The sequence below is a fragment of the Amblyomma mixtum genome, chromosome 7, assembly GCF_055824585.1.
Source record: "Amblyomma mixtum isolate Tamu chromosome 7, ASM5582458v1, whole genome shotgun sequence".
Taxonomy (NCBI): domain Eukaryota; kingdom Metazoa; phylum Arthropoda; class Arachnida; order Ixodida; family Ixodidae; genus Amblyomma; species Amblyomma mixtum.
In genome coordinates, this window is record NC_143018.1 from 31,892,771 (window position 1) to 31,914,135 (window position 21,365).

General features: G+C 43.2%; 1 protein-coding gene across 1 annotated transcript in view; it reads right to left on the reverse strand.

The window, feature by feature from the left end:
- LOC149335555 (trissin receptor-like) overlaps nt 1-21,365 on the reverse strand; it is a 311,374-nt gene that overhangs the window by 186,236 nt on the left and 103,773 nt on the right. The window contains exon 2 of the mRNA XM_089552170.1: nt 9,519-9,666. The gene's annotated coding sequence lies outside the window, so the exon portion shown is untranslated. The remainder of the gene's footprint in view (nt 1-9,518; nt 9,667-21,365) is intronic.

Genomic DNA, 21,365 nt, shown 5'->3' on the forward strand with positions numbered 1-21,365 from the left:
GTTGGAACATTATCTCTGTTATAGCCGTCATTTCTGACGGTTAGTCAAGGGGCTGTCTCCGAACTGTCACACCTACAGTTTTCTGACGTATACATCATAGCTCTGTGCAAAAGAAGGCGTATTATTGAACACTCGATGTATTTGATACCTACAGGCTGTTCGTGACCCATTGTCGACCATCTTAGATAAACGAAGGTTTGCTTGAATTCTGCTTTATGAACGATAACTAAAGAATAGTCTGTACTCTTCCATTCCACCATGCCCATTTGTGATATTTGAATATCTCCAGATACAGCCATTGGACAACTGTTACTGAAGAGAAAATATTTGCGGAAAGTTTCATTTTAGTCAACATTAGCAAACGTTTGACATTCTTGAAAACGATGAGGAAAAAATAAATAGCATATGGAGAAACTTAGTCCGCATTTTTGCTAGGACCCCTTCAAATCAACTACAGTCTGCGTTAACTTTTCCAAAAGATTCAGTATAACATATGCCTTTAGCTGCATTCGCTTTTGAGCGCAGTTCGTGCGGCAATACGTAGGCTTGATGTTGTAACATTTATTGTTCGCGGTTTTCCTCATTCTGTCCATTTCTTAGCTGTTTCAGTGCAGTTATGAAGTTAAGTGGGTTTGGTTTGGTTTATGGGGTTTAACGTCCCAAAGCGACTAAGGCTATGAGAGACGCCGTAGTGAAGGGCTCCGGAAATTTCGACCACCTGGGGTTCTTTAACGTGCACTGACATCGCACAGTACACGGGCCTCTAGAATTTTCCCTCCAAAGAAATTCTAGCCGCCGCGGCCGGGATCGAACCCGCGTCTTTTGGGTCAGCAGCCGAGCACCATAACCACTGAGCCACCGCGGCGGCTTATGAAGTTAAATCATGCAACAATATTCTTTGTTATTCGAAATGTATTTCATAAATTTATATGATTAGATGCTCTCACAGAATTAATTGCAAACAAAAGCAAGGACAACATAATGATACCCAAGATAGCGACCTAAAAAACAATACTTGAAGTATATAGGTCTCTACGTAGAGCTAAAGATGGCCCTCAGCGTCGTAGTTATACTCAATGGCATAATAAGCGGCACATTGCGTATGTTAGTTTTCTTTTAACAGTAAAGCCGACGATCTGCAAAGCAGTGAAATAAAATCAGCATCAAACGAAGCATTGATTCTCGGCAGCGCAAAAAAAAAGCTACAAACAAGATAGGAGGTCGTGAAGAAACGCTTTTCAAAACTCCGTAATGTCCCTGTATGTAGTGAAAGGCTATCAGGGAGGTTCATAAAAAGCTTTAAATTGTAGTACTCTGAGCATAAATCCAAAACATGTGGGCACTGAGAAAGAGTGAGCAATATTTTGTTCTGCTTTGCTTTTAATATTTGTTTTTTCATGCTGACGACTTTGCCTCGCGGCGGCGATAACGCCGCGAACAGACTAAAGACTACCGTCGCACTCAACCGAACTCATATCGGGCTAAATTAATTGTGCACAGGAAGAATCGAAGAACTCGGTGGCAGCAGCAGCAATAAGCATGCTCATTGGTCGTCGAAGAACCGAGTCGACGCCCTTTTCAGCCGTTCTCAGTTTAGGTGCCATAGAACATACGTGATAAGAGTCCAGGAACAACGACAGTTTCCCCGAAACACGGTAAGCAGCATCGCTAGATTATAAATTTTTTTTATGGCTTCCCTGCCCCTTGTTACCTAGCAACCAAACTGATAAGCCAATGTGCCGCTGGCGCTAAACTAAGGGTGAAAGTAAAAATCAGAGATGGAAACAAACAACGATTTATAGCAGTGTAAATACAGCGTCGATTTATACAACCCAAGAGCCTTTCGTGTACAGGCACTCTGACTTTCTGTTTTTTTCTTTCCTCTTTCAGAACACAGGTTACCAAATAATTGATAACTATTCCCAACCCAAGTCCAAGTGTATTCTGTTTACATTAAGCATGACTTAATTAGTTCAGCCTTGAAGAGCGCTAAGATGATTAGAGAGCTTGGTCTCACTAAGTATCTTCGTATTTGTGTATCTGCAGTTTTAACGACACTTTTGGAAATTTGCCATGCTGGAAAAGTATTGGTGCTTCCGAAGTTAATGCATTTCGTGATAAATAATACGTCGCTCTGCTAATTATCCTGTTCTGGTCAAGTTTCTTTCATTGTGTTTATAGTTCGCAGTTTGATGTGTGAAACGCAATCCCCACGGCAGAGCGCATTATTCCATTAGGAATACGGCCATCTAGTTGGCGTCCATGTTTTGTTAAACATGAGTACTAACGCTCTGCAAAAGCAAGAGACCTGAGAAAATAAAACCAGAAAATTTATGTTTTTAACACAACAACAATGTTATGAAAAGCAAAAAAAAAAAGAAAGATTACCTTTAATTCAGCAGTCTTTCTAGTTCAGAATACTTTACGCGACTTATGTTAGAAAAATTTCTGGTTAGTTTGTCTGGATTGGTTTTCAGGTTTTAGAACGAAATCCGAATTCGAGGCTTTGATTACTGCTTTAAAAAGATGAATAAGTGTTTCGATCCCTAACAAACCACGCAGCGAGTAAATACAGGAAAGGAAGAAAGAAGTTCGTGATTGTGCCATTCGCCAGGTTGCGTCGCCCAAGAGTAACTTTTTAGTCTGGTCCCGTGCATTGACATTATTTCTTCAATCTTTATTATTGCTGAAGGCCACATGCTATTAAGGAACTCCCAGAAGATTTCTTCATGCCATCATTCAACACCGTAAAGCTGCGTGAAAGGAAACCCAAGTAAGTTTTGGAAATGAACTTCTTCTAAAAATAGTTGAAAAAATTCTACTAATTATAAGTATAATTGAACAAAAAAATGTTCCTCAGCTGCTATTCGTGTTCGGGCTCAAAGTGGATACTTTTTGATGAAATTCTTTCGGTATATAATCGAATTTCAGCAATGCGTGATGATTAGAAATCCACAAGGAAGAAAGAGGCACTTTGCTACCGTTCAGAACAAGCATCACGCTACACGGAACCTATAGTCAGAAACTCTACCCGAGCGTTAGATTAAAGGCTCCACAAAACTTGCAGAAACGTAGCCAATTACTAGTGCGAAAAAAAAAAATACGACGTAATTGTTTAAACAGCGAGAAGCTTTAGGAATCCTAGAGAGTACGGGAATAAATGCTATGGCGTGGAAGGACTGCAGCATTGTGTTTCTGCGTTTTGAGGCAAGCAATTTGTCCACGCCACCATCTGCGGACAATATAAACCAAGCACAACAAGCCTTCTCAATACAGAATATGGGGCAGAAAAGAACACTAACAGGAACATACATACTGGTAGGAACAGCAAGCTGCAAAAGCGTGGCTTCTGTAAAAACATTATCTGCTACTCTTTACTATCCAAGAAAGGGACCGGCAGGTTGTTTATTCTCTCTTCAGTCCACGCTCAATGGCCATCCGGAGAGGTCAGGAAGTTTTAGAACCTCACCTAAAGTATCGGCTTTAGAACGAAACAATTTTAGAGCAGCGGCATTTTCCGAATCCTAAATGTTATATTGCCCAGAAGAAAGCACTCCAGCGAGAATGGTGAATGGCCTTTGATGGAGACAAATAGCGTTTTTTAGTTCTACCTGCACCCCACCCCATTCCTTCTTTACCAGAAGGTGAAGCTTTAAGTAGTTCTTGCAAAGAAAAAAAAATAACAACTAAACGACTTCCACAGGCCACACACGCCGGAATGCCCCTTTAGAGTGATTGGCGTTTCGGGTACTATAGCGGATGAAAGTGGCCATCAGGAACGGCATTGAAGGACGGTTAATGTTCCGGTAGGAGTTTCATTCTTCAGGGATAATGCACGTATAAAAAGTGGGAACTTTCTCAAAAGCTTCCATACTGCAAAAGGCTGGTCTTAGGTTGCTCTGGCAAAATGTTTCTTGTGAAAAAATTTATTGAAAAATGGTAGTATGAAGGTAAACTAGAATTCTAGCGATTTCTTTTCAAATCACGGTGGTGTAATTAAATATTTTCTTTTCTTAAATCTACATAATTATCATTACATTTACGCGCCCCTTCAGTACGGGGAATAACGATTGTTTCTGCTTTCTACTTGCCTCTTTTCACATTTATAATCACTTGTTTTCTGGTAGGTACATGTCCCTGTTAGATGCGAGCGCTTATGCTTCTTTTTGGACTTGAAATGAATTATTTCCGCATGGTCGTTTTAACTCTACACACGTTGCATGTTGTCCCTAATAGGTTTTGATCGCAGTGGACCTCCGCACTGTGTCCAGATTGATAAATGTTTGAGAACCACTGCACTTTTTCACACAGCAGAAATTAACGAGAGCTTCTAAAATAATACAGTTCTGTTTTTTTGGAATTAAGACTGGGCAACTTTTTCGACTAGCCGGTAATCATTGTGCGCCCCACTTTTATCATTTGGGTACGGCATATCTTTCATCTCCTCTTGCACATAGGTCGCTTTGGTAATAATGTTTTCAGGAGAACGAATAATACTAAGTTATTTTCTCGTTCGTAAGGGTTTTATGCATGCGGTTAAATAAAAATACCTCCACTTCCTCTGCACTTGTTATCTTTTTAAAAAGCCATAGCTACGGTTTCTCGTGAAGGTTTCTGCGTCGCAGCTTTTCTGTGGCTTGAGCCGAGACCCGAAAAACTGGAAGCTCACATTCGCAAAATAATTATTTAAAAAAAAAAACTGTTTTTTGTTACAGTAACTGCAGCGTGTGTGTTTTTTTTTTTGGTTCTGTTGGCCTGCCAGCTTAAAGTGTTTTCTGAAACACTTAAGAAGGGCAGAGGAAAACAACCCTGTTTTTCTTGAATTGAGCTAATCTCAGGGAGAGAAATTCAACACCGCGAAGCCGAGACTCTTTCGCGAGAAGAAATCTTAAACCTTCCGTATTTATTCAGGAGGCACAAGTCGTCACATGGCGGCCTAATTTAGCTGTCTGACGCCTTAAACTCCAAGAGCTGTCTCACATCCTATTCTTTCTTAGCTTGATTGCTTCTTTTTGAAATCGTTAACCCCCGCTCCTCTCCTCTTCTTTTTTTTTTTTGGAGATGCAGCGACTAGTGGCTATCAGTAGCAGAACGTGGCAGAAAAGAACAAACCCAAGGGCATCCAAAACAGCCCAGAGAATGCACTACAGCAGAGGAATTCTTCTCTGGCTCGTTATACATGAAGAATTGGTTGAAAGCTAACCAAGGCGTAAGCAGTGTAATGAAGATACTCGCTGTAGTAAGACTGTACAGCAAAAAACGGCTAGCAGTGTTCGAACTTCTTATATCTCTGTAATTGGTAGCGAACTACTGAATGTGATAAGGAGACCAGGCAGTGACCGCACATACGGATGACGAGAGTGTATTAACCAGACGAATAAGAATGGGGTGGAGCGCATTTGGCAGGTTCTCTCAGATCATGAATGGCAGTTTACTAGTACCCCTCACGATAAAAGCATGGAACACTGGTATCTTACCAGTACTCACCTATGGGGCAGAAACGTGGAGGCTAACAAAGAGGGTTCAGCTTAAGTTAAGGACAACGCAGTGAGGTATGGAAAGAAAAATGATCGGTGTAACGTTAAGACATCGGAAGCGGGCAGAGTGGGTGAGAGAACAAACGCGGCTTAATGACATCCTAGTTGAAATCAAGAGGAAGAAATGGGCTTGGGCAGGGCATGTAATGCGAATGCAAGGTAACCGCTGGTCCCTAAGGGTAACGGAGTGGATTCCAAGAGAAGGCAAGCGTAGCAGGGGGCGGCCGAAACTTAGGTGGACGGATGAGATTAAGAAGTTTGCGGGGATACAGTGGCCGCCACTGGCAAAGGACAGGGTTAATTGGAGAGACACGGAGAGAGGCCTTTGTTTCGCACTGAGCGTAGTCAGACTGATGATGATAATGATGCTGAGTTTATCCTAACAACTTTTAATTTTGTTTTTTCTCTAGAATCTTTGTCGGTAATCAGATTAGTGATAGGGCTGCCATTTGCAATGTATTGACGTTGGGAACGTTGCTTTTATGTGCGATTTCTTTACAGTGTTCAGGGATAAAGGTGATCGATACCTAGTACCCTGGAGTGTTTTCACGCATTCAAATAGCGGGAAAATAATATTTTCATGCGCGCATTTAAGCATTGTATAACAGAGTCATTGCAAATTTTTACTTTACTAAACCATCCGAAAATTTATTGTTGCGCAGGGGCCAACCACAACATCTCCCAACATTGCCGGTCCATCGCATTTCAATTATTTGTTCATTGATTCATTTGATTGTTCCTTCTGTGGTATCATCGTTTGCAGCGACGGCAACAGAGAGAACGCTCTCGAAGTAATCAATAAGTATTTCTGTGTGCGAGATGCACTAGGCAAATTCCGCCTCAATTCGTCAGCTCAGCTCACTTTCAGAGCTTCCTGAATGTTGCACCTTATAACTAATACAGGCATAGAGAGAGGAACTGAGCCCTTTTTTTCATTGCTGAAGTATTAATTAAACTGACTTTCGCGAATTCTAAATGCTACTACTAACTTTCTCTAGGGGCATCACACACTTCCCAGATGCAAGCGATGGTAGCAAGAGCAGAGTTAACCGAAAAGGATTCGATTGCACAAGGACACTTACTTTACATCCCCTCCAAAAAACAATAATAATCAAAATGGAAGAAAGAGGCGCGAAAGAGAGCGATGAACACGTGAAGATGTTCAATGCGCACCCACGGTGCATCAGAACAAAAAAAGGCGGCATGATAGCTGCTCCAGGTAACACGCGACCTAAGGGATATTCAGGTAGCAGATAACAAGCAGATAGATCACAAAAGTTGTCGAGAACCCACCGAGGCGGCGCTCTGCATAAGAAAACTACGAGTCACACCAACGAATAATTTGGATTTCACGGCTAGTCACGAGAAGACGCCCCTTTCTGACACGCGGAGAGAAGGAAAACCGTTGCATGTCGTCCTCCATCATCGACTTTTTATATTGCTGCATGAAACGTGATGCTCTTCTTTGGAACTCGAGAGTGTTACTGAGCAGGGCTCCTTGAAACGCGCGCACCACGGAAACTGAGGCGTACGAAGAGCAGCTCTTACGCAACCGAGGATCTCACGGGTTTTGGCAGTTCTTTGCATTTTTGTTTCAGTTATTTCAGGAACACTGCGGAATTTTATCGATACACGTTTGCTCGGAAGTTCTGGGGCGTCCTTGTGCAACCGACACGGTTGCCGTGCGTGAAAAAATTTTGCTGCTAAGAATGGCCAAGACAAACCTTTACGGCGGGGCGATTCCGCTGTAGAGTGTACGAGTTTTATTTTAACGATGAAAGAAATCAGGACTGAAAAAAATTCCTAGTGCATGCATTACGTTTCGTGTATTTTTTTTGCCAAGTGAAAGTTTTTTCCTCTGCGTTTTACGAAATCTCCTCTAAGGATGATTCGTCCATTCAAATTCCAGAGTTCCATGCTGTTTTTCTTTGCTTTTTAAAATTTGATTTTTCACTGCAGAGAAAGGTAATCCAGCCGTGCTTATCTAAACGAACCCCCTACTACAAACAACTTTCCCGTTTTTCCAAGCTGACGCCCTGAATCATCACAAATTCTTGAAAGTTGCTCAACCGGATAAGCTAAGATATACGCGAGCGAATGTCATTATTGAAATGATGACCACGCCTAAAACGAAACGACGACTGCGTAAAATCTTTTTTTTTTTCATACTTTTGCTTCCCGAGCGCTCTTCACGACCTGCAGTTCGTTTACGTTTATTTTCCTGATTTGTGGCTCATCGCCTTCAGCTGACTTTAGTTTTTCTGTCCGGACAACAGAGCACAAAAAGCGGATCGTTCCAACTGGCTATAGAGGAGTGGCGTCCACAAACAGGTAGTGACGTCATTGTTGCTAGAGGCATCAACAGCTGTTAATTCCATCACACTGTAAACACATAACGGAATTAGGTGTCTTTCTGTTTATATTCCCTCATATACAATGTCGTTCTCGTAAGGTACCTATCCTGGCTCCTTTTTTACTCTTCTTTCTCTCCTTTCGCCTTCTTTCATTCTTTACTCGTTTTTTATTCACTAGTTCATATATTTGCTTATTTATTTATCATTATACAGTTCTGTGCTATTCGAGACTATTCCTCTACGTATATAACTGCCCTTTGCTGCAGGACAAACAGAATTGAACTAGAGACGGCTGAGCGCATCTTGGACCCATTGGGGATTGGAACGTAAGTTTCCGAATGAAAAGCAAGCGAAAGTTAGTGCTCTTGAACTGGTCAGGCCCGCTCCAAGATTCCGTTCTCTTTGCCCTAAACATTGCGCCTGCGGCTGTGGGCATTCTCCTCTGGTGCTAGTTATTCCTCCTTGGCACTTGATGTCCGTCCTGAAGTGGCCCGACATAAATCGTGTTTGCGTAGCAAGCGCAAATAACGAAATAGTAAAAATAACACAAACGAAACAGGAACGAGTACGCCAATAGCGTGAATGGGCAATTTATTGCGGTTTTATAGTGCGTTCATTCTTATGGCCCCTGGGGAGAATTTGCCCGAGTAGCAACGGGACTGAGATCGGCATGTTCTTATATTTATCCTGCTCTTATTTTTTTTATAACTGCTCTTCATGAAACAATTACAGCTTTCTCGAACATGTGTGAGGTCATAAAACAAGCAAACCAAATTCCGCGGATGCAGTTTTGCCAAAACCCGGAACGAAGATGTCTTCGATGGTTAGTTGGGGAAGTGTGCTTTGTGCGTTTTATAGAGGGATATAGAACGGTAGAAGAGGTAAGAGGGGTTACTGCTCACTGTTTTTGCGATGACACTTTTAGAACGCCAAGTAAAAGGTCCCGTTGATCTTTGAATGGAAACGCATAGCAGAGGGGAGGAAGCGCTAGCAGGCAGAGGTATCTATGAGATCGCACATAAAAGTGGTGCTTAGAAGAAGGGTAGAGAAAGGCATCACTTCTCAAAACAGCTATTCCCTCAAAACAGCTGTTTTCAACCATACCATTCTACTCAAAAAAAAAAAAAAAACAGCGAAGCGCCAACAAAACAACCATATGGAACCAGCGGCACGTCTCATGAAACAATCGTGGTATAGGGAGAAAACGGCTTCTCAGTGAAAACAAGGGGTAGATTTTTCTGAATCGGAACACGTTGTAGCAGTTTTATTGTGTGAGATATTTTTTACCTCACGCGTTGCATTTAAAAACAAATCATGTATTCTTGAACAAAAAATAACGTCATCGCAACGTATTCTAAAACTCAGCCACACGAAGACGGTGTTTTCAATGCTTGAAAAATAAAAAAAAAATGATCACTGCCTTTTGCGACTTGTTTTCTCCCAAATGTAAAGACGTCTCCATTTTCTGATTGCATGCGAGAAAGAAATCCACGTTTGGAACGGCGACCTTTGCATTATACAATCTTCAAAGGAGAGAAGTGTGTAAGGCGCTCCTCTTGATATCATGGAAATATCATTTGAATTTTTTGTTAACCTTTTCACAACAGATAACTTTCATAGTACTCACCGCAACAATCGCTCGCAGATTGCGCTGAATTCTTTGCCGCACCGTCCAGAGAATCCGCTGCGACCCAGCAGGCTTCCCAAAGAAAGGCCACCCAATGTTGTCAACGGCAAAGCCGAGCTTTCCCGATGTTCAGTCCAGACCAGCAGTCCTGCGCAAGTTGAAACAAAGAGAGTGAGACGCGCGCAGCGAAGTGGCGTCGCAAGCTCGCTTTAAACTAAGCGCGCAAAAGTGCCCCCGAATGGTGAAATAGTCCGGATTTAGCTTAAGCCACGCTCTCGAAGCATATAGCTTTGAGCTTTAGATATTATGTTATACGTTAGACTGAATTCCTGTAGAACAAAATGCGATCGAATAGAATCTGACGGAGGAAAAGTGAATCGGAAAGTTTTCTGCTCTATTTTGCGCAGCATTTTGAAAGACACAGAAGATCTTCAATACCCGCGCAACCGAATTCACAGGATCATGGGTTATGCAACGCTGGTCATTCATGAGACGCTCAATTCGTTGATATTTCTTTCCAATATTACAGCAATGCCGTCGAACCAGCTCCACGCGCAAGACACATTCTTAACTTCCACCAGCTTTGTAGGTCCATAAAGTCTTTGGCTAGAGCCAGCTATAATTCAACAACACGGCGAACTCTTCAGAAGAGAAGCTGCTGCACAACGTTACCCGGTTAAGCTCCTCTTGGGAGCAAGAGACGTCTAGACGCAAGTGGACGAGGCGCATGGGTTTTTGTCGCGAAAGCTTACGGGAAAGCGCTGTCTCAGACAGAAGCCGTACGAAGTCGGTCTCTTCCTGTGAGCTAGGCAGTGCGCTGGCCTGATGCAACGCTTTGAGAAGTACGAGGAATGGCTGTCTGAGAGCCATTCATAGAAGGCGCAATTTCCCAACATACGGTTCAAGCGTTATAGACGAGTTTCAATGTATCGTCCTTGCCAAGGGTGGCGGGACGGCGGTGGAGGACGGGCAGTGTTATTTATATATAACTAGACGCTTAGACTCGGAATATTTTGGAAATCTGCTTCGAAGTTACTCCGTCCACGTGGCTACATTGCCTGACAAACATTTCAACACACGTCTTAGTACTGATCTTTAGAGAAAATCTGTCGAAACGCCGACCTTCTTTAACATGCGCTCCTCTATTTATTCTCCTTGGCTCGTTGACGGTGCAACACGTGATTAATGTGTCTGGATTGTTGCTGAACCATTTGTCAATATTACCAGCTAGAATACGCTTTGTTTATTTTGAGACGTTTGGACGCGATTAAGTGTAGGTTAAAAGCTGTCGCTATTGCCTAAATGGTGACAGCATCTTATTATGTAGTGACCGAAAACTCTCGCATCTACCGGTTCGCCAATGAAAATTAAGCCAGCTGTGTGTGGGCTGCGCGGGCTCTCAAGGGCGTGTTCGAGAACGCGCGAAGAGCGGTTAAGTCTAGCTATTCTGCTGCTCCAACTGGTTGCCCTTGAAAAAATAAACCAGTCGAAATACGAAGGTCAGAGAAGAGGCGAGGCACACACTTCGACTGGAACTAACGACTGTGCTTTGTTGAACCAAGCCCGTGTCCCAAGAAATCCAGCAGAGCATGCGCAGCACAACAACCAAGTCACGCCTCTAACGATGGTTGGCAGATAATCAAGGTGCTAGCGCCGGTGCGAAGTCTCTTCTGCATCAAAGGGATAGACATAGTGCTGATGCAATAATCCCCTTCCATGCTGATGTGACGCGCTTCGAGAATTTCGCACTCCACTTTGACCTTTCCTCTGTCTAGAATACTATCATTAGAAAAAGCGGGTAGAAGCCGTAATCCCGGCAGTAGAGAGAAAAGGTCTCTTCGTCAGTAGAGTTCAAATAGTTGGGGTGTTCTCGCAGCCTACCATTGATATACCGACCTCTTTGGACAATGTAAAGTTTTTCACAAGTCAGGGGAATCTTAAAACACCACCCGTATCGCACATGTAATGTAACAATTTTCATGCTGCAGCGTACACAAAGGAGTTTGGTGGCCTGTAACTTGGTGGTTGTCCCACGTATGCTCGGCTGGTTTAAGCAGAGTTGTTCCACTCGCAGTGTGTTTCTTCTCTTCTCTGTCCTTCGTCGTTTTACTGGTTTATTTGTTCAAGACCATCTAAGAACTTACCCAAATCGCAACTCTTCAGGTTGCATCGGTAGTATAGGAATCCAGCCTAACCGAGCACTGTGGACCCGGAGAGGCGAAACTTGAGAGAGTGAATTATTTTTGGCGTATATAGCATGGGGACAAGACGTGATTCGATTCTGCAACGTACGGAAACTCAGTAGAAATAGCAGGTAGTGTGCTGTCAGGAGCGTCGCCAAAAATTTCTGGTTTGGGTTAGTTGTTTGATGCAAAACTTGTCGAAACAGCAAAAAAAAAAACAGTACAATGGAAAGGCATACTTATGGACCAAATGGGCGTTGTATTCGCTATAAGTCTGCCTTTTAATTGCCCTCAAGTTTAGTGCTGTTTCTTCGAGTTTCCACCATTACCTCGGTTCATTCTTCTTGAATTGTTTGCGACTTCCTACTTCTTAGCCATTCAGCATGGCACGAAGATTTCAGAAAAATGAAGCATCAGCATGCTAAGCTACATGCGTGCTGTTTATCACACTTTAAAAAATCGATCAGTGGAATATAGGGTTGGTTGGTTGGTTTATGGGGTTTAACGTCCCAAAGCGACTAAGGCTATGAGAGACGCCGTAGTGGAGGGCTCCGGAAATTTCGACCACCTGGGGTTCTTTAACGTGCACTGACATCGCACAGTACACGGGCCTCTAGAATTTCTCCTCCAAAGAAATTCTAGCCGCCGCGGCCGGGATCGAACCCGCGTCTTTTGGGTCAGCAGCCGAGCACCATAGCCACTGAGCCACCGCGGCGGCAATCAGTGGAATATAGAATTAGGTGCTAGTGAAGTTTGTGGTAGTGTTAACAGATGCTCTTAATACGAGCAGCTATTCATGTGCTTCGCTGCAAGTGCTGTGGAAAATGAATTTGCCACTAAAGATAACTCAACATAGTAACAGGGATAGCTAAATTCAAAACAAGAATCCGTAGCTATTCGCTGAGGAGTATTACTACGCAGAACCAACGGCACGTCGAATAATACATAACCTTCGCTCGAAGCTTCAGATGCAAATATACTGCAGTTGTCTTGACTTTCACTGGCAATGTACGTAATAGAGAGCACGCTTAGAATAACAATAAAGGTTATGAGGTAAAAGCTTATGAGACCTGAAAAAGAAGAGAAAAACATTTAAATTTTATTGCGCACACAGATTTTTCCACCTATCTCTTAAGTCAGTCATCATCCAGGCTTACAACGATAAATCTGCTATGAACCCTTCCATATTGTATATATGGGACTGCCGCTACACAGCGACATTGATGAGGACCTAGTACTACGTTCCATAGTAGCGTAGCCAAAGACAGATAAGTAGCTATGAATCAGTGCTACCTCCCTCTGCAAATCTCAGTAATATGCGATGAGGCATATTGAGATGGCTTTTTTATCTTACTTCACCCGTTTGGACCAACCCTAAGTAATCCCACTCTCCATCCTAATGGATAGTGCACTATGGATTTTTGGTTCATTCATTTTGGCCGTCAGAAACAGAACGACTAAATCCGTCCGCAAAATATGAAGCAAGAACAGCACGTTAATGTTCATCTGTAGCCATCACAAGGCATAAAAGCTTTTTATTCATACTCGCTGCTGTGGCTTGGTACCTACGGCGTTCACCAGCTCATCTCAAAGGGGCGATTTCATTCCTGGGAGTAGCAGTTTGGTGGACGGAAATCTCAGTTCTTCTGCACTGAGGCATCGCTGCCAGTTGAAAATACCAGGTTGTCGAAATTCACTTGAATATTCCTCTGCGGCCACCTAATATCCCTCGACTCTTTTGACATGTAAAAAGTCAATCAATAAGTTAATAACTCAATCAATCAATCAATCAATCAATCAATCAATCAATCAATCAATCAATCAATCTATCTATCTATCTATCTATCTATCTATCTATCTATCTATCTATCTATCTATCTATCTATCTATCTATCTATCTATCTATCTGTCTATCTATCTATCTATCTATCATTTACCACCGTTTGGCGTTAAATTGCGAAAGAACAAAATTTCAATCACCCAGCGCCGTGCTTTACTGCGGCTTTTTGGCCTGGTTAACTTTTATCCGATTTTTATTCGGCTTAGTGGCTTTGGCCTTTGGCTGCTGAGCCAAAGGACTCGAGATGAAATCCCGGCAGTCGTATTTCAATGGAGGTGAAACGGAAAAAACCTCCATTTTCTCTGCATTGTAAAAGAACGTTAAAAAAGGCCTAGGTGGCCAAAATTAATGGAGAGCCCTCCCTTACGGTCTGTCTTGTTCCATGCGTACAACTCTGGGATGGTGAACCCCATATATAATACCATACCATTCCATACCTTACCAGAACCCCAGGTGGTCGAAATTTCCGGAGCCCTCCACTACGGCGTCTCTCATAGCCTTAGTCGCTTTGGGACGTTAAAACCCATAAACCAAACGAAACCAAAGCTTTGCCAGTGCTCAGCAATAATTTTTATATCGCGACGGCCGCATGCAATGCTTCATGCTATCCGATATGATTTCAGCAAAAGTAGGCTCTGCTACCAGTAGATTCGAAAACATTCATTTTCGAAAAGAAACTTGAATAAAGTTAACCATAGGTTTGTGTCCCCTAAAGTAATACCAATATCAACAGGCGGCCTGGCATCTAACGTGACTGTATACCTTCCTCGAGGGTATGTGCAATATCTGCAGAGAAACCATTAGTGTAATGTTGATTTCGCCAAGTGCTACAGTGACTGAACACTTATGGAAAACTTAGCTCAAAAAGCAACGTCTTTCAGTTCCACGCAGCAATCAGCCCGACTAGGTAACGAACTGGTGTATTCCTACGGTGTGTATTTTAATGCAGCCTGCGGCCGCACAAACGCGCCGGGAGTATCCAAGTTCCAGTAAACCCGGAGCCTTTTCTATAATAACCCATCGAGTTCAAGTTTTGTATCGTTCCAAACAAGCTGCCTTTAAAATACTTGAACTGATGCTAGTGGACAGGCGTCCATGATTGTTGGCATGGCAGTCTCATTGGCGTTCCTGTAGTTACCGGCAATGTAGCAGTGTAGCAAGTTCAGGAAAATTTTCTTCTTTTTTCTCAACGTTACATTTACGCACACAAGGACGAAGCGCTTAGTTAAATTGTTTAGTTTTATCGGGTTTAATGTACAAAAGGGACTGAGGCTATGAGGGACGCCGTAGTGGAGGGATTCAGTAATTTCGACCGCCTGGGGTTCATTAACGTGCACTAACATCGCACAGTACACGGGCCTCTAGCATTTCGCCTCCATCGAATTGCGACCGTCGCGGCCTGGATCGAACCCCGATCTTTCGCGTCTGCATCCGAGTAGCATAACCACTGAGCCACCGCGGGGGCTAGTGAAATAGTTAAGTTGATTTTATGTTCAGCAGCGATGGCCTTGTAGTTTGTGCATCCGTTTGGCATGCGGGAGGAGCGGGGATTGACATCTAGTGTCGCCTGGTACCCATCACTTTCTATTGGGCACATTGTTTTCCTTGGCCTGGGGATCCTCTTTTATACAGTGAAATGCAAGGAAAGTGAGCATTTCACATCACATTGTGTGGGCGAAAAAAAAAAAAAAAAAACCTTGAGCCATTGCGCTCTTTACACAAACCGCAGCGGTGGCCTAGATGTTTAAACATCCGGATACCCGGCAGTGGTTCCCGATACCCACCTGTAGTACAATGGACACCGGCCTTAACCTACTTATCGGCTTCTGTAGGTCGAAGCGCTTGAAAAATGGGTTGAATTCAGCGAAGTGGTCTCCATCTTATCTCTGTCCTTGTCTCAAAAAGTTTTGCTGTGTTGTGCTCCGAGCTGACAAACTTGAGGTAAGCCTGAACCTAACCTAAACGTGGAGGATCGTAGCAACGCTCCGTCGAGATTTTCGGTGAATGCGCCTTGTCGGGTGCATTGATTGTGAGCTAACACTGACTAATTGCTTACACATTCAAAAGCATTTCGATGGGAAGAACCGTCGAAATTGTAATGCAGCCTAGCAAGTGCTGTTGCGATACGTGAATGGTACACGTCTCTTATTTTGAATGCCGCCCTTCCGGCCCCACGTGAAGCCGTCGTGCACTGATACTTCCGTAGTGGAAGCCAAGCACAAGCTGGTGGGATCGCTCGCATTCTTACTAAACAGAGTTCGCCATGACTTGACATGACGGGTTCAGATCACAGAGAGGGAAAAGCTGGATATCCCGGTAAACAGTACGATGGCTGGATCTATTGGTGCATAATGTAAAAAAAAAATAAGACGTTTGAAAGGGATGCCAAGCGATTTTGCTTCCTATCTCTTTCTCAGATCAGCCAAGAGCTTGGAGGGTCGCACATCATTAAAAAGACGTAAAGCCACAGGCGCTTTGTCGGGCTGTGAAAAAAGGAGGAATCTGGTACTTCGTTTCTGATTTTGTCACCAACGCCGATGCCTCTACAAGCATAAGAAGCTCTCTCAATTTTCCAGAAGCCTAATCTCCTAACGTAGTTTCTAGCTTCTGTTATAAATTCTCGTTAGCTCCCTTATGAGGCACACGCACACGCACACACAAAAACTAAAACAAATGCTTTCAAAGCGCCCTGTCTTGGATGCTATGGTCGACATGCACTCGGAATTTCCTGAGATTACGGCTTCCTCTTGAGCCTCAAGTCTGCCTTTCTTTTTCATTCGCTTCCTCTTAGCTCGTTTGTCGGAAGTTCAGCAAAAAAAAAGCGCATTCAACTGGCAGGGCACAAGTAACGCGTTAATAAGCCCCTTCCTTGGCTCACCAGCACACACACAAAAAGGAGTATCCAATTTGACGGTTCCTGACGTTAAGCCTCGAACAACAAAGTTCGAAGTTCGAGCCCGTGAACGGATCACTTCCGCTCTTGTTCCTATTCTTGGCTGCACTCCCGTTCCTGCCTTGGCGAAGAGAACAACGGCCAGCTTAACCCTGACAAGTGGCTCGACACCGGCACAAAGAGCGCGACCACTTCGTTGCTGGGCACCGCCAAACCTAGACGGAGAGGCCATCGCTTGGCTGATGTCAGGCTTTCTATCTCCTTACTATTTTTCTACCGCTTAACTTTGAAGTTTGGCAGTGCTACTTTATTGTAGTCATATTCTGCGCTTTCTTCGCGGAGGATTTCACTCTTGCGGGATGTTCGTCCATTGGAACATCCTCTTGGTTAACCTTTTTGCCTTCCTCTATCTCTTTCTCTTTGTTCAGAATGCGTACAAACCTGTGGTCGCCATAGGTGCTCGTTAAAGAGGCCGCAAGAGCAATGTTAAGTTGATTTCTTTGATTTCCTCATGCCATATATTAGCTTGTGCAATATTTGGTTACGGTATGACATGTTTTGGCATATGATGGCACAGCACGGTATGGTATGATATGGTCTACTACAGAATCTGCGGCACGGTAACGCCTGGTGCGTTACAGTATAGTACGTTGTGGTGTAGTATTCTATAAAACAGTGCTGTATGCTATGTGCGGTACGCAGCGCCATGGTATGGAAAGGTACAGTATGGTAAGGTGCGTATGGCATGGTGTGGTATGGTATGGTATTGTATGATATACTTGGCTTATTTTTTTATTGGGGTTTAACGTCCCGAAGCAACTCAGGCTATGAGGGACACCGTAGTGAAGGGCTCCGAAAATTTCGACCACCTGGGGTTCTTTAACATGCACTGACACCGCACAGCACACAGGCCTCTAGAATTTCGCCTCCATCGAAATTCGGCCGCCGCGGCCGGGATCGAACCCGCGACTTTCGGGTCAGCAGCCTAGTGCCGTAACCACTGAGCCACCGCGGCGGGGTAAGGTATGTGAGAGTATGTTAGAGTATAGGCTGGTACTGTGTGGCGAGGTACTACGTAGTGTGGTACGGCATAGTGTGGTACGGTACGCTGCAGCTTGTAATTGCATGGCGTCGTATAGTATGATATGGTACGTTATGGTGTGTTGAAGTATAGAAGGGTACGGTATGGCTTGGTACTGCCGCACATGGTATAATATAGTGCGGCACTGTACGCTGAGGTTCATAATTGTATGGCATGGTAAGACATAGTTTGGTATGGTTCAGTATAGAGCATGCGGTGTGACGACACAAAGCTGCGCGAGGGATATAAAGGACGCTATACCGGAAACCCTTACAAAAATGACTTTTGAGCTTCAGTTGACGCCTTGTTGAGCTCCTGTTGAATCAACTGGAAACCAACATGAACTCAATGTATGTTGAGCCTACTCAACACCTGCTACACGGAATTTTTGTTGAGCGCAGTCAAGAGATTTACTGTTGAGCAATTTCTGTTGGATTTAAGTTGAATCATCTCAAGGCAGCCGTTTCTAAGCCTAACTAAATGAAATCATTTCGACATCCATCGTGTAAACAGAACCTGATCACATTACACACATTAAGAACGCATGCAGCACCCGTTAAAACTCTCATAAACCGCTCAAAGTCATTTTCTTGCATAGAAAAAAGTGCACTATGCTCATTCAGGCATACCTACTTTGGAGGATTCGTATGTGCTCTCATAAAAAGGGCGCTTAATTAATGCTTTAATTAAGTTGTTTACGAATAAATCAAGGTCGTCAAATAATAGACCGTTGCATATGATCTTCATTACTTCTACTACACATAAAATAAATAAATATTAAGAGTAATAACTGACATAACTTTGCTGATCGGCAGGCCATAACCTGCGCAGGTCCGGACACCCCTGAGTAGGACTATATAAGGGCGAAGCCGAGGTTGCACTAAAGATCAAGATGAACTCCAGCTGTCAGTTCTTCCTATAGCCTCGTGTGCAGTACTGTCTCATGCTCTTTATCTGATGGATGTGTATGTATATGTATGGTTGTGTATGTATCACGGTGGTATGTATATATATATTTATATACATAAGTGTTTGTGCGTATGTGTGGAGCGCTACGTCACAGGGGGTGATGGCTTCACGTTAACGAGAAATCGCAGCAATATGAATATACCGCCGAAAATTGCATTGGTAGTCGGTCCACCTGGCGCAATACGAATGCATTCCCAGGATTTTTTGCTGTTTTACCCCAGCCAAGATTCAGAATGGCGTGTTGATTCACTCCCGTAATTCCAACATGAATTCAACATGAACGCAAAGCAGAAATTTCATTGAGAATGCTCAACTCTAGCACAGTGGCCACTTTTCCAATGAGTTTCAACTCTGCCTCAACAATTCACCAACACTAGCCAATCCTGGTCACAACAAAAATTCAACATGGCGTGTTGAGTCTGCTCATGAGAACTTCAACACTGTCTCAAGAAGCATTTTTGTAAGGGAAGCAAGTTAATCATTTTAAAATAAACTTTTCTTGAGCGAACAAAGCAACCCGGTCTAAATTTGTGCTGCCTGTGAATTTCTGCGAAAATATTTATTTTTAATACCGCCTAGATGTCAACATTCAGTCACCAGGACAGCAAGCTTCCTGCTACGAGGCCTTCAGCTAGAAAAAAAAAATTCCGCACTCTTCGCGGGAATGGAAGTCCTATGGGAAATTAGCCTCACAGAGTCCGGATTTTTAACGCCATTTATACATTAAGTCCTTTTTGAGTAACCAGAAAGCAAATCAATGCCACGACAAGAAAACCAACCCGATCTTCTTTCTTGGATTAGAGAGGCTATAGCCTTTGTATATGCATTTGTGCGCGCACATACAAGTAGGAGAATGTGTGTGTTCATTTTCTCCTGAGCGCTCGAGTTCGCAAAGAAAGCTACTTAGTGTATCCCTTCCGAAATGTGTTGCCCTTGTAATTACGCCCCTATGTGCCATGACCCCTGCATGTTGATATCATTCCGCACAGTGTCCAGTAATACGGTTGCACTGACGCTAGCTTTGCCCACTCCGTGACGTTTTCAATGTTACACAGCATGCATTAACGCGAACCTGTAAAAGAAGACCGCTGTAAAAGAAAAAACTTCTGTATATTTTTTTTATGCGGAAATTGCATTTTCCCTCAAAGAAGTTCTTATTGCTTTTTCAGGGAAGGTACCTGCCACACCAAGAACAACGTTTTTTTTTTCATTATTTTGTTGGTCTGAGTGGTTTTGACTACGCTCTGTAAGTCGCTAAATTGAGCGAAAGCTAGAGCTAACCCAGCATGAAGAATTCTAATATCCATGTCGCAACCATAAAGTGCCGATCACAAGTCATCAAAATTATCATGTTCTGTGACTCTCTGCAGCTGTCATATATTAACGCGCATGTTACGCACAAGTTGATATGCAATCGGAGGTGCATCCTAGTTCCTGCGAACAGGTTTTCGTTTATTGAAGTGAAATGAAACCAAACTGACTTGCAGCAAGAGTTGTTCTTTATCGTAGTGAAATGAGGGCGAATGAAAGGTTTGATACGTTATAGATACGAAAATACAACAGAAAGAATTGAACTAGATTAAACGGTTTTTGTGACGATGTCCTTCGTGTTATCTTTTAACACTCCTCCTAATAACTAAGTACCTAAACCACTGAAGTCAAAAAGCGTTCCTATCAAAAGAAAACACGAACAGCGGCCAAAGGTGTCTGTAGAATATAAAAGAAGGCGCTCCGTTTTTCATACTTAAGCCTTGTTCACTTTTGTTTTTTCATAATAATTTACGACCCAACCGCATAAGGTGTCGTAACGCCTTAGATTTAAAGTCAAAAAGCGGCAACCAGCCTCCCCCCAGAATGTCACGTGGTAGCCATAATGACCGAGGGTTTGACCATAATCCTTGCTGTAGCTTGTGGCTTTAATATTCCGGAGTAGCCGTGTTGAGTACACTATACAATTAATTTTAAACGCCCACTTATGCTTACTTCCAAGGCTTCAACTTCAGCTCCACCCAACACAGTTTCACAAATGCGGTGTTCAACATGCGTGTTCAACATATGTGATCAACATGACTTCCGGTTTTTCACTGCATTATTCCTCGGAACGAATACCGAAAAACAGTGGTCGATGTATAGACCTTTCTATCCGGGTAGCGGGAAGACGGAATGTTTTCTCTCTGGACTGCTGCCTACTGGTTCTGCTGCTACTTCCACTGAGTCTAGAACAAGGTGCATGTAACAGTCCACTGAGCAATGCGGTGACGATCTGGGCGTCTATATTGAATTACCAATTTTAACGTCGAGAGGTTCTTACTCAAATGAACATATACATTCTTATCCGACATATATCCTAACAAATACTGCAAATATAAACAGCCGCTTTCCTTGTCAATATCTGCATTCATTGACATGCCAGTCTCAGTTTTTTTCTTCTTTATTTTCTGTTCTTTTTTTAAAGAGACGACCAAGCTGAAACCGATTTCCTTTTCGCCCAAGTCACTAAAATGCCAACACAGTGCATTTCATCAAAATAAAGCAAAACAAAATCTCCGTAATAAGGGCCAAGCTCCCAGTCGATCAAACAATAGCTGCCCAGTAGCAATGAAAAGGTGCACCGACTGACAGGAAATCCGTCCTCTCTTGGCTTCTGTACACGTGCAAGTAATATAAGTTTCGTGCCATGAACCAACGCACATTATTTTCTACTTTTCTGCTCTCTTTTCTTTCAGCGGTGAAGCCGAGGCGAGTTTGCGTGCTTGCGTCAGGGGCTTGCCTCACTTGTGTCGCAAGTGCTGGAACGTGTGTACCTTCCTAGCGTACTTTCGATTTTATATGTATTTTTTGGCTTGAGATTACTAAAAAACAGGAAAAGATTCTTGCGTTT